General features: G+C 49.0%; 1 protein-coding gene across 6 annotated transcripts in view; it reads right to left on the bottom strand.

Moving 5' to 3' along the window:
- The window catches only part of KIRREL3 (kirre like nephrin family adhesion molecule 3), a 356,544-nt gene that overhangs the window by 120,436 nt on the left and 219,784 nt on the right, over positions 1-16,324 (bottom strand). The window lies entirely within an intron of this gene.

Below are 16,324 nucleotides of genomic sequence, written 5' to 3'. Positions count from 1 at the left end.
AGCTTTCTGCGTGGCAACTACAGATGTTTTTCCCTGCTAACTATTTGTAGCTGACAAACAGAACTAGGAAAGGGGTCAGCAGGTCCTCAGCTGCAGGAGTCTTGCACAGATACTCCTGGGACCTAAAACCACCCAGTTTAATCCACAAAAGAGGACAAGGAACATTTCCTTCTAAAATAAGAGCCGATGCTCAAACTAGTGGGCAGCACTCTGCCCCCCCCAAAGTCTCCCAGATAGAATCCTTAAGGATTTTATCCCTTGTGACTGTCTGAAATCTCTCTGGTGATCCCCCACAGCCCTGGATTACATTCAGTCTGGATGCATCAACACACCCTTCGTTCCCAGATCGGGGCTGCTCTTTTGAAATATAGTCTTATAAATCTTAGCTCATCTTTGAGTTACAGGGCACACAGGACACTCGTCCGTAGGAAAATGAGAAGGATGAATAATCCATTTCACAAATGATTTGGAGATTTCAAAGTTCTGGCTCTGCTCCCAGGAAGAGTGGCAACTGGAAGTTGTGCAGTCTACAGGGTGGAAAATTAGACCAAAGAGCTTGCCTTGGGTCACGTCATGTTTCACTTCCAGCCTCGTTTTTCAAAATCTGTTATCGTATGCTTTGAGTTACAGAGAGAAATCAAAATGGAGATTCATTTCAGAACAGAAAATGCAGATATACTGAAAGATTCTGCTCCATCTCAAAATAATTTTGAATTTAAGTAGTCTCACTACTGCTTGGTGAGACATCATGCCCACCGTACAGACTGGAGAATCCACACAAAGAGCAGTTAAACAAGGCTCTCCAGAGGACTTCATTTCTAACTTTGCAGATACTTGAATTGCCACCACGCAAGATGCCCTCCAACAGACACCTTCCCCGAGTGAGAAACGCCTCAGTGGGGCACCAAACTGCACATCCAGGTAGGAGAATGGATGAACAAATCTTACTGTTGCCCTGACACGCTGAGAGGCCACCGTGTGCATGAAACATCAACCGTGTTGCTTCTGGGGGAGCTCCCGGCCAGATCAGCTCTGTGATATTACAGATGCACCGAGATCTCGCTGCGCTGAGGACTCGCTCCAGCTCCCTGCTGTTGAGTCGAGCTGGGAAGCAGGTCGAGATTGCTTCAGGTTGTGTTGCGTGAATTATCAACTCTGAAGATGAAGTGGAATGAGAATTAGCAGGTTTCTGCTATAATTACTGTTTGTTTGGATTTTTCCAAGTGGAAATTATTGTAAATATGTTCACTTTTCTTTTATTTTTTTTTGCTTTTTACATGCAAGATTCATATTTAGAGTTAAAAGAAATTATTCTGAAGAACAGCCTAAAGTTAAGCACATGCAATACACAAAAAGAAAGCGGCAGGGAAAAGACAGGAGGAGGTAAGAGATGCTAAGATGAACAGACAGGGAGCAGATCACTGGTTGAGCAGGAACCATTTCACACACATGCCCATCCTTGTTACCTAAGGAAGGTGCTTAAAAACTCATGTACTTTTCTATCTATACATGAAGGTATAATGCAAGTTCCTCTCCCCTGAAAACCAATGCTGCTACAGTATCCACAGTCCCAAGGAAATGTCTAGAAAGTGTATTTAGCCATCACTGAGGAGGCCAGTGACCTGCACCATTGTCTGCAACAACTGGCTCCTGCTTTTTCACCAGGTTTTCCCAAATAAATCCAAGAACCAGGAAAACTAAGAGGAAATGCGAACTCGGTCAATATTTATAGCCCTGCAACTGCTTTATCAGCCCATGTGCACCCTTGGGGAAGCCACGGGGATGTGGCTGTGCCTTACTGCTGCCAGTAGAGCCAGTGAGTCCTCTGCTTTATTGCTGGAGAAGGGACGGTGTCAGAAGGGGCCTCAAATGTATTTAAACACAAGACTTTGCTGTTTGTTTTGCTACTAGCTCCTTCTCAATGGTCCCCACTGCAGAGTCAATGACTTGCCTGTGCAAAACCCCAGTCCAAGAGAAGATTAGCACATTCCAGCCTGCTGAGTTAATTAGCAGGTAATGAGAGATGCTCATCAATAAACCCAGCTGTTTGTGAACCCCCTCCTGGGTCGAGCCTCCATGCCTGCAGGACATAGGAAGCTTTCCATCCCGTGACAAGCTCCATGGGGCTCACTTAGGAGATGATGTGCTCTCACACCGGAGCAGGCAAACCCCCAGCCCTACACAGGGAGAGTTCACACACCCAGCACAGCAACAAAGCCCCTCTTCATCCAGGTTTTTGGGGGGGCAGCTGGGGGAGATGCTTTTCCATCTGATTTGCTGGTAGAGGGTGCCTTGCCTAGGGTTAAGAGCAGGTAGTGTAAAGCTGGGAGTCAAAATGAAAGGAATTTTATTACAGTATTACACTCTCTTATAGGGGATCTCTCTCTCCAAGGATTCCCCCCCTCCTGAAACCTTGTGGGCCCACAGCTGGGGATAGAAACCCCCAAGGGGAATAAATAAATAAATAAATAAATAAAAAATCCCTTTTGCAGCTTTGAGCAGAGCAAACCCCAAATGCAGGTCCCTTCTTATGCTAAAATCCTGAGGAATGGGTATAGCAAAGTCCCCAAACTAGAAGCAACTGCACATTTAGCCTGTGCCACCTCTGTTTCTGACTTGAGGAAAAGCTTCCTGCCTTCAGCGAGGCAGGAACATAACCTGTTTAAGGCTTTATAGAGAGACACATAACCATCATCATAATTTTTAAGAAGCAATGTGCAACACAGTGCCTTACGGACTCCTATAAATTACTCGGCACGCGGCTGCCAGCTCAGCCTAAGCTCGATATTGCCTGCAGTAATTATTTGGATCAAATGTAGTTTATCTGCTTCATATTTGTGTTTCTGTGCTCTCTGGTAACTTATAAATGTCATTGCAGTGTTTATTTGTTATAATGAAACTTAATGACGTTTGAAACCAATGGCTGCGGTTGTGGGCTGCAGGTTTGAAGTAATCTCTTCATCTCAGGAGCAGGAGGCCCAAAGATAACATTAAATTACCCTATAGGAAAGGAAGATGTATGCAGGCAGATATTCAGGCCTGTGTATTATTCATTGGAGAGATGACTAGCAATGAGCCACAGCGCCTGAGGCTACGGGCTCAAAGCACTGTCACCCAGCACAGGCAAATGTTCCTGTCCAAGGGGAACTAGTTGTCAAGCCATAAGCCCAAATGCATCTCAATCTGTTTTATTAAACCTTCTAAGGCATGCTGGGGCGACTCAGTGCAAGATACCCCTGTGAAACGGCTGGCAGGGAAGGAATGAGGTGGGGCTGCTGTAAAATGAAGCAGAGCTGAGGAGAGAGAAACTGGCTTTGGGAGGCGTCAGATGGGGAGTGCAGAGCGGCAGCGGGCTGGCTTGGCAGCGGTCGTGCCCCATCTCAGGCAGATGCCTGATGCTGAAGGCTGTTCTCCCTCCACGCAAGGCCCAGCATAAACTTTTCTTGCTTTCGCTTCCGGCACTGCTCCTTGTCCTCCCTTCTTCTGAATCATTTCCTCCCTTGGTTTCTATCGCTGTGTGTATTTATAGACTCTGGTCGTGTCTCCCCTTGAGCCTCCTCCAGACTATATAAATTTACCTCCTCCAGTCTCTCCTCTTACAACCTGCTCTCTAATCCCTGGGCCATTCCTGCCACCACAGTCAGCATTCTCCCGGGCTCTGCTCCACCCTCCCCGGGGCTGCAAGGTCCAGCGCCACACTCAACGCTCTGGTGCCAGTCACATCACAGCCCCCGCGGAGCTGCACAATTAGTGATGCCTTATTACCTCGGGATCTGCTGAAGCAAAATGCCCATGGCAATAGCCAGGAACATCTTTCCCTAAGCTCCCTCCTTGCTGTCAGGAGTGCAGAGTACACAGGGCAGCCAGCACCAACAGCAGCTTTAACCCCTGAAGCCCAATCCAGCCTCAGCACCTCTGGTTTTTGAGCTGCTTCATGTAACTGTATGGTTGGGTTGGTGCTTCCACACCTCCCGGCCATCACAGGCTCAGTACGTGCTACTGCATTTCTCTGGAGTAAAGAAATAACATTGCTAGCTCCCTCCCCACCAGGGCAGTGAGAATTTAAGGTCACCAGGAAGCTGGACGCCAGCTGTCAGTTCAGTGAATTTTGGCTTTTTGTCTTCACCTGCTTCTCCTGCACAAGGTCAGACAGGTCTGGCAATGCCTTGTGCTGCAGCCATCTGTCCCCAGCAGTGCAGCTTCTTCCTTTCGGTCCAAACCTAAGCTAAGGCAGGGGTGCTCCTCCTGCACTGCCATGAACACAAGGCTGTTGTGCCAACCCACTCCAAATCCCTAAACAACCCTGGGAATGCTAATGTCTAGAGGTTCAGTCATTTCACCTGACTTTAAGACAAGATTATTTTCACCAAACTCTCTGAGGTGCAGCAGATGGAGACCATCTGTCACTTGGCCATCTCTGTACCCTCCAGTGAGGTCCCAGCCCTGCCATGGACAGTCACCCTGGGGATGCGCAGCACAGGGAGATAATTCCTAGAGAGGTCAAACACTACAAGCAATCGCCTGTCAATGCATTATTCACCGACCAACAGGAAAGAAAAAAAAAAAGCTTGGGTAACTTATTTGATTAACCTCATCTGACCTCATCTGGATTAAAACCAGAACCTATTATGGGCAGACATGTTACCTGATGACAACCGACAAACGAAATTAATCTTCATTACTTGGAATCCTTATGCAGCCAGTCCCAGGGAACCTCCTGCGGGGATCTCGCCACGAGAGCTTGTCCAAGACCCTGTCTCCGAGCTCCCTACGAGCAGACTGGACCCCTGTGCTTCCAGCTGCAGATTAATGCACCTACACACAGCTACACGCAGCACCCAGAGCCTCAGCAGAAGTCCCCGTCCACTAACTCACTGGATCTAACCTTGCTTAAAACCTCCGTGACATCGATTAATGAGAAGGAGAGAAATGTGCAGGTCCACCTACAACGACCTTGCCTGCAAACCCTTGAAAAGGGAGTTAATGCTGGAATAATGCCGCGGCTCGGCGAGGAGGGGTTGCGTGCCTCGCCGTCTCTCAAGCAGCTATCGAAACAAACAAGTTGACAAATGAGGCTGCCTCTTAATGAAGCCGAAGCCAAAGTCAATACTCGGCCCTTCTATCAGGGCACAGATCAAAGATGGTCTCAAGGGCAAACGACCTTGGCAGGGGTGGGACAGCTGTCACTCGGAGGAGGGAAGGGATGGCACAGAAATGAAAAGGAGCAGCCTTGGAAGCAGAAGGAGACAAGGGCAACTTGCAGAAGAAGAAAGGAAAAAAGTTTAGAAGAGGAGAAATGCAGAAGGTTTGGGGGAAGCCTTTCTTCCAGGCCTGATATGCTCTTTCAGCAATTAAATCTGGTTATGAAAATCCTGGCATTCTTTCTGTCCTCCAGTACCACATCTAGAGCAACATCATTCTGACAAAATGGTGTTTCATGTACTTTCTTTGCAGAGACTTTCCTTCTCCTCCCTACCCCAGCTGACAAAAGGCTGAAATGGGGAAGGATCTCGCCATGAGAGCTTGTCCGAGATCCCATCTCGGAGCTCCCCCATCTATTTTCAAGTATTTGGGGGGGTTAAAACTTTCCCTTGAAGTTAGATACACCTGGGATGATTTTCTACCGTAGCAAAGACAGGGGCAGGGAGGGACATAGAGGTAGGAAAGGAAGAAGGGAAACACTCAGGTAGGAACAGTAAAATGGATGAAGAGATCTTTTGCACAAAAATAAAACAGCTTCCTCATTATCAACAGACATTCACAGATAGAACCATCTGTTCGTGCAAGGGCCAGTTCTTGCCAGGCAGCTCAGTCCTGCAGCACCCTTGCTTCCATCAATGTCTGCTGCATCCTCCACCCCTCCAGGACTGCCCCTTCCCAGAGGGAGCAGCCTTGCAGCAGGGACTGGCAGAGACAGGAGCTCTTCTGGTGACAGCACAGACTAGGACTCACGCCCCGGGACAGCCCAAGCCTGATCCCAGCCCCGCCGCTGGCTGGCTGCAGACAAGCCCCCTCGCTCCTATTCCACAGCCCCTCTTCACCTGGCTGAGGGTGCCGGTTCCCAGGGCAGGGATTGCTTCCCTCCCTGTTTGTACAGCACCTAGCACAACACGGATTTCACCCTCAGCTGCTACAGGAGCCAACACCCTCGCAGCTCCCTGCCACGCCATCTCCAGAAACCTCCACCGCCAGCTCAGCTCCCCCTGCTTCTCTTTGAAAGCTCCTCGATTGAATGCTGGTCTAAGCTGATGGCAACAAAGACCTGGCATACTTATCTCCAGGTCAACCTAAATATTTCATTTAGCTTCTAAAGAAGTCAATTCCTTTCTTTCTTTCTTCCTTCCTTTATTTTAAATCTCAAAATGCATACCGTCTCTCATGAATATTGATGAGGATCATTAGTCACTGAACATTTCACTTCCCTTCTCTTTCCCCCATCTATATAAAACCTTCATCTTTGTTAAAGAAAAAAAAAAAATCCATCTCAAGTTACATCTCTGGATGTGTTTTAAGATTAGCCCCATTAATACATTTATAGATTGAGTAAATACCTATGAGAGCAAATACTGGGCATAAAAGCATATGTATATACAGGCCCCGAGACTGCTGCTGCACCCTTAAGGTTTGTGGTTTGAGCTCACTGCTTTTGTGAAGGATCACAGTAGCAGCCCTGGGTACTAAATAACCGTCGCATCGGCTGCCTGGCCAAGGGGAATTTCACTCACACTCCCCCTCACACATGCTCCCTACCTATCCTTCAGGTTTTTGACCATGCCTGTTCCTTCTGTCTTCATCAACCTCAACCTGAAGGCTGCTAATGGACTTCAGTTTTATTTAGTGAATACAGATGGCAGGGTTTGGCCAGATACAGCAAATAACTTGCAGAGAAGAAGAACAGGACTTGCAGCATTCAGCTTGATACTTTACAACAATATTTCACCATTTTCTTACAACGAGAATAGATTTTTAGAAGGGTTTTAAAAAAGTCAGCCCAAACAAAGCAAGATATTTTGCTGGGTGGTTTGCAGTATCTTTCAGTCAAATCCAGCAAAGTCCCACTTCACTGAGAAATGGGAATGGGTTAATTTTGTTGCCCTGAAACACACAATTTCTTCTGATTTGTCATTATAGCTGTGAAATACAGCTGTCTTGCTCTACTCCCGTAAGGGCCTTCGTGTTACAGGCTGGGACTGCAGAGAGAGATGACGTTATGTGACCTAATGACACACAGGGAAACCAGTGGGGAATGGAGCTTCAAAATTATTTATTTAAGCCTCTTCACAGCATAGCAAAGCCCCAGGCTCTCTTCTGCCTGTAACACCAGAAGGGTTTCATCAGCACAACAATCTTAGTCCGCTCCCACCCCACAGCCTGGCTTTAGTTGGAAGCGCTCAAGCCGTGCCAAGGTTCTGCTCACAGTCGCACAGTAGATTTACTTCTGCTGGCTTGAGAGCTGTCTTAATGGCAAGCCTGGCTGTTTATCAGTTGAGAGTGTGTGTCTCGGGGTGGGATTTACAAGGGTTTAATTGATATTCTAAGCGATGGTAACTTGGTACGGCTTCACTGCTCTGGTCCGTGAAGCTCCAACTCCGGCTCCACCGGCAGAAAGGTGCCTCGGGGAGGGGCAGGTCAGAGACCAGGAGCAGGCAGGAACACCGTGTCTTTCCTTGCAGCAGAGGGTAGGCCTGCAGTGCTCTGTAAAAATCAGCACTGCGTTGCGGTGGCTGTGCCCCAGGATCACCCCAAAAATGGCAGAAGAGATGCTCCTCCTTTCTCCAGCCTTGGGTAGGGACCCGTCACCCTCCTGCCCCCTTCCTGAATCAAGGTCTGGATCATTTTCTTGGAAGCAATGACTTCCAAATACTTTGAGAAGCTGGAAGTTTCCACATAATCATGCCATCATGTCCATGCCAGCAGGATTTATGGCATCATCAGAACCTGACTTAATGGCCCAGCCAGACATGCATGTCCAGGTTCTGGTCTGGTGGACACCATGTCAGCACTGTGACCTGTACTGCTAATGAAATACTGCCTGCCAGCAACCTCCCTGGCAGGGTCCTCACAGAGGGAGGAAAGCTAAATAACAGACCCCTGGGCTGCAGCAACAGCTCTGCAGAGAGGGGAAAATTATCAACAGATACACACACTTGAAGGTAAACTCAGGGTAGCCTGGAGGCAGCGCGGAGATGAGAAAGCCAGAGTCACCGTCTTCAGAGAGAAGCCTTCTTGCACCAACTTTAATTCATGTTTCCACTGCCTCCTGATACACTTTAAAAATAAACCAGCCCAAACCCAAGAGAGCCAGCAATACCAGAAGACGGCCAGCTGGGTAAGGTGAGGTATATAACCTGATCTCCACCCTTCTGCAGGTGCATTTTACCGGACAAGCTTCCCCAACAGCTTGTTCCTTCGGTGCACATCCCATTTCAGCTGCCATTAAGGTCCTAACGGGGAGTGCAAGGGCAATGGAATTCAAGTAGTCAAGACTTTCTAAATGTCTAAACTCTAAATACTGATCCACGTTTATGAATGCCTAAGATTCCTGAAGGGTCTTTAGCAGGCCCTCCAGTCCCTGCTAAGGGACGGCACGCAGATTCCACGTGATCCCAGGTTCTCCCATACGCTCCCGCAGGCTGAACAGCAGGGGAAGCAGCTTCTGAATTATCTTATGCCAGTACTCCAGGAGCGAGGAAGTATTGTATTCATTTATTTAAGACCACGCAGCAATAGCTTTCCACAGGGGACCGCTACTCAAATCAATAGATAAAATTATACCCTTAGACCATTAACTGCTACAACAACACCGCTACCATAAAACTCACAAGCTTTGTATCAGATTTATGACCAGCAGAATTGCTCAGCCGCACTGCAACCTCTGCAGGCTACTGGAGCACCAAGGATGAAACTCTGCTCCCCCTCTCCAAAGGAGCAGAGAGTGGTAGTAAGCTGGGGAGGTGTTTCCTACCCTGCCTGAATGGCAGAGCATGCAGGATCCTTCCCTCAGCAGCATCCTGATAAATGTGTGTGACACTCACCCGCAAGGACTTGGCTCACAGCAGAAGGGTCCTGTGTTTTACCCAGTTTTCCCGCTGACCCAACCCAGGCAAAGTCTCCCCTTGACACTAAACAAAAAGACAGCTTGTTTACTGGTTTTTCCTCAGGTTTCACTTATGTCCCTGCCTTGTTTAGCTAACAGACACACCAAGCGTCACAGAAATATCAATGAGACCTCTGCTGATAACAATGCATCTTTAACAACTTCTCCGGAGCTTGCTCCATCCACTCGCCTCTTCCTTCTCAAACACGTGTGTCAGATAAAGAACAAAAAGCTCAATGCAGCTTATACGGGAGATGCCTTCCCTAATCAACTGTGATTGTGTCTTTACAGGGAGACACAAGTGACAGTGCTCAGGGCCAGACGAGCTTCCCTGAAAGAGCTGCCGGGAGGAGACGGCACCTTTATTGGTGCTGACAGCAGTCGGGAACGCGGAGTTCGCAGCACATCCCGCGGGAAGCTCTGGAGATCAGCTAAGAACCGACCCACTGCTGTAGCAGGGCCCAGTAGATTTTGTGCCATGGATCCTGGTCTCTTTGAGCAAAGCTTTGCAGCAATCTCATTCCCAGGTTGCAGGCTGATGCAACGCCTCAGAGGGCAAACTAAGAAGATACTGGGATGCTCGAGAAGAGGCTCAAGTTGTTTATGGGCTGCTGAGCTCCACTGTGTGCAGAAGCAGCCTGAGCAGAGCCAATGCTGCTTGAGCTAAACCAAATACCATGTTACAGGTCTGGTCCCAAAGGACAGACCCTTTCCACTGTCAGGCCTGAGAACTGGGTGAAGTTGAGCTTCTGCAGCAGCACAGGCTGCACCCAGCAGCACAGAGGCTGTTGGCATCTGGTAGAGGAGAAAGGTCACTTTTTACAGGGATAAGAGGGGCTGGATCCAGTTTATCCTTGAGACCGAGGAAGATTCATGTGCAGCTGGTGCTGCTGCAGATGTAAAAAAGTCACTTGAAAGATCCAGATTAAGTGTCCCCATAAATCCAAGCAATTCCGAGGCAGCAACTGCTTGCTGGGCTGCTAATGGGTGGCACGAATACGTCACTGTGTCTCAGTCCCACACTCTAATAGGACGTTTTCCTGGCAGGAATCATTCACTGAACCCGCTTTGAACTACGGCAGGCAGCAGAAGGGGTGTTCAAGCAGCGAGACATTTGGAGCAGAGACACAGCCAGCTTCTCTGAACAAGCCAGTTTCCCCAAAACAGCAGGGACTCCACCCCACAGTCTCAGCTGGTTTCTCTCCAGGCAGTAAGACGGGGCCTGACAGAGAGAAGAGCCTTGAATCAGACTGCTGTAGAAAGGCTGCTGAGCCCTTGGGAGGGAAAGGCAGTCCCTCTGTTCTCCGCTGAAGAAGCGGGAGGGCACGGTGGGGTGGCTGAAGCAGGGTAGGACGGAACTGGGCACAGATCTGTCTGCAGCCCAAAGCAGAGCGATGTATCCAGCCTCTGTGCCTACCAGGATATCCAAGACTTCAGGATTTAGGACATGTTTGAAAGCTTAAACCCAGTTTCAAGTTTCCGTCTCCTTTCCTCCTCTGCGTTCTGTCCTTCCTGGTGTTGGATTTTACCCGCCTTGGCACTGCTGCCACAGCACCCCAGCACCCTGCTCACCTAAACGCTCCCTCCCGCAGCAGAGAGCTGCTGCAAAAGCACCCGCAGCCTTCGTTCTTGCAAGAGCTGCAGATTCCCTTTGAGAAGCTATTAAGAAGCCGTCGAACAGAGCAACCTTTCATTGACAAGTTGCTCGGCCCTTTAAACGATCTCCAAATAGTGTTTTCTTTTATTGCTTTCTGCAGTTTAGCAGCCTTGATTTCAAGTTATTTTGCCTTATGATAAACTCCAGATCTATAACGCTTCTATTCTCTCCCTCTTTGGTCTCTCTCGCCCACTTCTTTATGTTTTTATTAAAAAAAGATTCAGGAAAACAGATAGTAGATTAAAAGGGAAACAAATTGAAATGGGTCAAATGTATCTTGCTTAGATGACAGCCACCCCATTAGATACTTTTAAACAGGACAAATAATCCTTTCAGAAGCACAAGTGGGCTTTTACATTTATTCTAAATTACAAACCAAATGATTGCAGCCTCAAATGGAAGCACTGGCTAATTGCACTAATATCTCACTAATTCCAGCACCAAGAAATGGGGGAAAAAATAACGATTTTCACCATTTTACCAATTATTCAATTTAGACCAAGGTACATTATGCAAACCCTGGGTTGAGCTTCCTCTCCATTTTGTGATCTATGACAAGGACTGGAATTCCAATTATTAATAATGGAGGAGCTATAATTATTCTAAGGATGGGTACGAGATAATTATAAGCCATAAAAACAGCTTTCATATGCATACACAATTCTTTCCCCACGTCTAGCAGAACTGAAACCTATCTGCAGACTAGAGATACACTCAAGTTGAAGACAAAACCCCCCCATCCAGCGCTACACTGCTTGCAGCTGATGAGCCCAAAGCCACAGCTGATAACACAAGCCAGAAGCAGGCAGCTGCCCGGCTCTGCCAGGCAGGCAGGGGCTGATCTGATCATCCCTACTACCTGCAGCCCGTGAGGGCTGCACAGATGCAGCAAGCATCGCAAAGAGAGCAGGCTGGTGGCTCTCCTTCAGCTCAGGCCACCTCTGTCACTGCCCCTGTGGGCCAACCCTGGGCGGCGGGTCAGTCGTCTGCATTTGAGGTACATTGAGGTCCCTTTTGGGAACTCCATCTTTCCCCAACAAGAGACAGCAGAGCTTTGCGTTAGTCCCAGCGCCTTTAAACAAGAACCCAAACCTGAACAAAAGAGTCATGGTGAGATTCACAGCTCAGACCACAAAACGAAGGTTCTCACCATCTATACTCCCAAAACTCAAGGTTTGTCTTACGCTGACCAACAGCCCCTCAATAGCCACATGGCCTTTAGAGAACAATCTCCTGCCTCAGATTCGGACAGCCCTTATCTGAGCAGATTTCTACAGTCATTACCCAGCAAATATGATTTGCTAAGCAACACCCTCTCCCAATTAAACCCAGAGCAGCGCTCGTTGCTATGTGGAGCTGCAGCTCTGCAGCAATGGCTGCTGGTATCGCTGTGCTGTGCAGAGTGGATGGAGACACCTTGAATGCAGAAAAACTACAGAGACCAGGTTCTGCTTCCAGCCACGACGCAAATGGAGGGTGGCTGCTGCCAGAGATAACTCCGGCACAAGCCCCTCTCCTGGCACACCAACCTGTGTTTGCATCTACAGCGGCTGATACCAAGGAGACTGCAGATTAAGGTGCAGATTTTAGCCTCATGCCTGTCCTAACCGACGGCGTGGATGTGAGCGAAGGAGAAAGCAGGGCTAGAAGCCAAGCAGAGAGCTGCAGAGGGGGAGTTTGGCCTTCCTTGCGCACAGATCATTAACCATTAGCTGGTCCAGGCGAAGGATGCTGCACCGAGACCTTCTCCTGACCCTTTTCCCAGCCATTCCTACTTTCACCACCCGATCTTGGACACAAGGATGAAGCCCACCCTTCCCCCCCCCCCCCCCCCCAAGACAAAGCCGAGCGCTGGGTCCGTCCTGCAGAGATGCCTCCTGCCCACTTTACGTGAGGAAACAAGAGCCAGCAAAGTGCGCAGGAGGGGAGGTGAGAGGAGGGAAGGGAGCTGCCCTGCCCCGCTACCCTGCGCACGGGGAGGTGGCTGTAGGCACCTTCCATCAGCCGACGGCTGGCGCGAACAGGTGGTGAAGGAAAAGGCTGACACCTCTCAGAGCTTAATCGTTCCCGTTAGTAGCTTTATGAATGGCAGCCAGAAAGTGCCATAATTGCTGCAGTGACGCTTGCTAATGACTCGAGTTAGAACTGGCAAAAAGTCAAAGGCAGGAAAGAAGAAAAATAGCAGGATTGACATCTGCCTTTGACCACCACAGAGGAGATCAGAGCAAGCCCAGCTTGGGACCTGCAGCTACTGACAGGCAGGGACCAAGCACGATAGGTGAGCAGGGAGAGATTTTACAGAGTAGCCCTTGGTGAGGGAAGAGAACTGAATGTGAAGGGGAAGAGGGAATAGAAAAACAAGTCCCAATTTTCAGGTTAGTTCGAGATCCTTGTTCTTGGAGGACGAAGGTGACCCAGCTCACAGATACCATCTCCTACTCCAAAATCCCGTTGAGCCAGGGCAGCACAAGCCCCGGGGTAAGCAGGGTAACTCAGCTCACCGCCAGCCTCAGCATCACCGGCACCGCCCGGCACGTGCCGTGGGACACCCAGTCCACAAGCTGTGGCTCCCACCGGACCGTCGCCGTCGCCAGGGGAGAGTTGTTCCCAAAATGAAATTCAGCCCCTGGTGAGCAAACAGCATGCTCCTCCTGATTATGTATCTGTTTCTGAATGTTAACAAACAGTCGGCAGCATCTGATTGAGTGGGTTATTAGCAGAATGAAGACAGATGGTGGAGGATTAACTCTAAAGAGTCTTTATTGCAAGGCCGTCATTACAGACAGCTCTACCTCTCTCTCCCTCTGTCTACAACTGTCAGCAGCTTAATTTCACCCTACAACTCCCAGCCGCACGCCAAACAGCGATCCCAGCACACAGACAAGGCAACTGTCAATCACAGCAATGGGATAAGCATCTAGCAGCCACGCTGGAGTCGCGTCTCCCCATTCCCCAGCCCCTATGCCCCCCCAAATGGTGCCCAAATCCAGCACCTTTCCTGGCATGGGCTCCACAGCAGCAACAGAGTGAGAGGCAATCCCAACGCCAGCTGCAAGGAGAGAATCCAAATCATTTTTGCCTTGCACATCACCAGTGCTGCCAGTAACAGCCTGGGCTTACAGCTGGGAGACACACCAACACCTCACCCAGACCTGTTTTTTCGTGATGTGGGTTGATATATATGAGGAACTGGTATTGGTTAACTAACACGGACAGAGGCAAGTTCTTGGACACTTATTTCTGGAGGCCAGCTCAGCCAGAAGAGCCTGCATCTGCAATCCGTTGTGTTAAGGGACATCCATCCCTTGCCAGCTAGTAAACAAACAACATAATGCTACCAAAGACCCTTGCTGGGCATGGCCACAGAGCATCTGTAAGCCACAACATTTATTTTACCCTGCTGGGAGAGGTTGCCATGCTGGTCTGCAAGTGCCCAGCCTAGATCTTCTTCATGGGGATAGCCAAGAGAAACGCTTTCCCACCCTGAAGTGATTCCCCCACACTGACAAGGCCTCCGTCCTCCGTGTAAGTCCTCTTGCGCTTCTCTACCTATGAGCGCATTTTGTAGATGTCTCTGTTAAGTGACAGCAAGGTTCTAATGATCCCTGTAATTACCCATTTCCACTATGATGGAGACCCCACACCTCATAATTATCCCATTGCCCCACTACCTACCTCTGCTTTCAGTTCCTTCAGCTACCCTGTAATTACTAATAGGGCTATTCATTAGCACCATCGTGCAATAAAAAGAGGAAAAGTTCTCACTTGGCAAAACTATAAAAGGGAAGCTGTCTCTCTCCTTATCCCTGCAAGGTAACTGGCCCAAAGAGTCTGTCTCAGGCATTTCGGGCAGGAAATACCTTCGCTGTACCTCTGTAGATGACCAGACATCTGAAATCCCACTTGGCTCACAAGCCATACAGTGTGGATCTGCACTGAAATCCACCAAAAACCCAGGAGGTTGGAGGCCTGCAACTGTCATCCGGAACCGCCTCTAGTGAAAACACAGGTCCTAGGCGGTCTTTGTAGCCATGGAAATCCCCTGACATTGTTTTTTGGCAGATTGTACCTTTAAACGTAATGGTCCTGCAGCCTGCGGGGGCCAGCAACTCGCTGGCTGCACAGCATCAGGCAGGCACGCTTTGTTCTCTTTCCCACACAAAAGCTTTACTCTTGGCTTTTCATGTTTCTTTGTTCTCTCCACACAAAGCCACGTTCAGCCTGAAAAGGGGGCTCACTTCGTAGGCAGAGGCAGGCTTTGAATCCACCCGGGGACAGGAGCTTCTGTGAATGATCCTTTGGGATCGGCAAGATGTCCAGGTGTGCCCGTGGTCCTGCCGGCCCTTGGACACCCCACGAGCATCCGTCTGAGCACAGCCACAGGCAGCCTCTCCAAGAGGCTTGAGGGACAGGAAGGTATTGTGAGAGAGAGTGCACCTTCTCACAGCACTCGGACGAGACTCTGCCATCTCTTCTCCCAAGGGGCATCCCCTTCCCCTTAAAAACGTACTCTAATCAATTTTAAAAAGCACGTGGTAATTAACAAGCACGAGGTGAAGTCTTGTGAAGTACTTTCCCCATGTTATCAGCTCAGTATCAGGGCTCCTGGGAACCTGAAGGAACCTTTGATCTTCTAGCTGATATTTCAGCCATAAACTTGCCTCCAGAAGAGTTTTACCCCAAGGAAGCTAATGCACCTTTTACTCCCGTGAAGACAAGGCTTCCTGCAAGGGCTGTGGCTAAACACCATCCCCCACAGGCAAAAGGGAGCGCAGCGGGCCAAGCAATCGCACCCTTCGTCCAAATCAGTTCCAAGCATAGCCCCGGAAAAGGATTAAATCCACCTTCGGAGCAAGTTTGCACTCCCCAACCTCACAGCAGCCAAATGCTCCCTGACACACCCTCAGGACCCTCCCATCTTGCAGCGCTCCAGAACCTTTAATCCTTGTCTCCTCCAGTTTCCATCAGAGACGGTGCTGCACCAGGGTTTGCTCCAGAAAGAGAAGCCAAGCAATGAAGCTACCAGAAGCAAGGATGCCAAATCTGCTGAGCATAAATAGGTTTTGCTTAGTTATTATGCTTCATAATTATTTATGATATTTCTATGGGTTAATCAATGCTCATAAAGTACTTGGGGGATGACTGGAATATAAAAGAGGGAAATTTTCACAAAATCTTTGCTGGAGTGTAGGGGTTTGACGAGCAACAGAACGGTGCCTCTGAGAGGTGCAAAGGCACTGAAAACTGGTACTCTAAAGGTGTCATTGTAAGGCATTACCACCCAACTCGAATAATAAGACTAGACACAGCAATTGCTGGAAGAGCTTCCCATGTGACAAACCCCTTCGAGAGGAAAAGACAGTGGATTTTGGATGCGTGGAACTAATAACTTCCTGCTCTTCTCTTGCAGCTTCATGCAGGGGGTTTCCCCCATCCATGACCGCTAAGGTGTTTCAGAGATCCCAAGGGAAGCAGGATTTCCTCCTCGGTGTGACCAAGAACCTAGCACATTCCTAGCAGTAGCACATCCACACCCCTTGTAACGAGATTGCTAAAGAGGAAGGAAGAAT

Source organism: Athene noctua, chromosome 26 (genome assembly GCF_965140245.1).
Source record: "Athene noctua chromosome 26, bAthNoc1.hap1.1, whole genome shotgun sequence".
Classification (NCBI taxonomy): Eukaryota; Metazoa; Chordata; class Aves; order Strigiformes; family Strigidae; genus Athene; species Athene noctua.
Note: the sequence above shows the minus strand (reverse complement) of the source record. Positions and strands in the feature narration are given on the sequence as shown.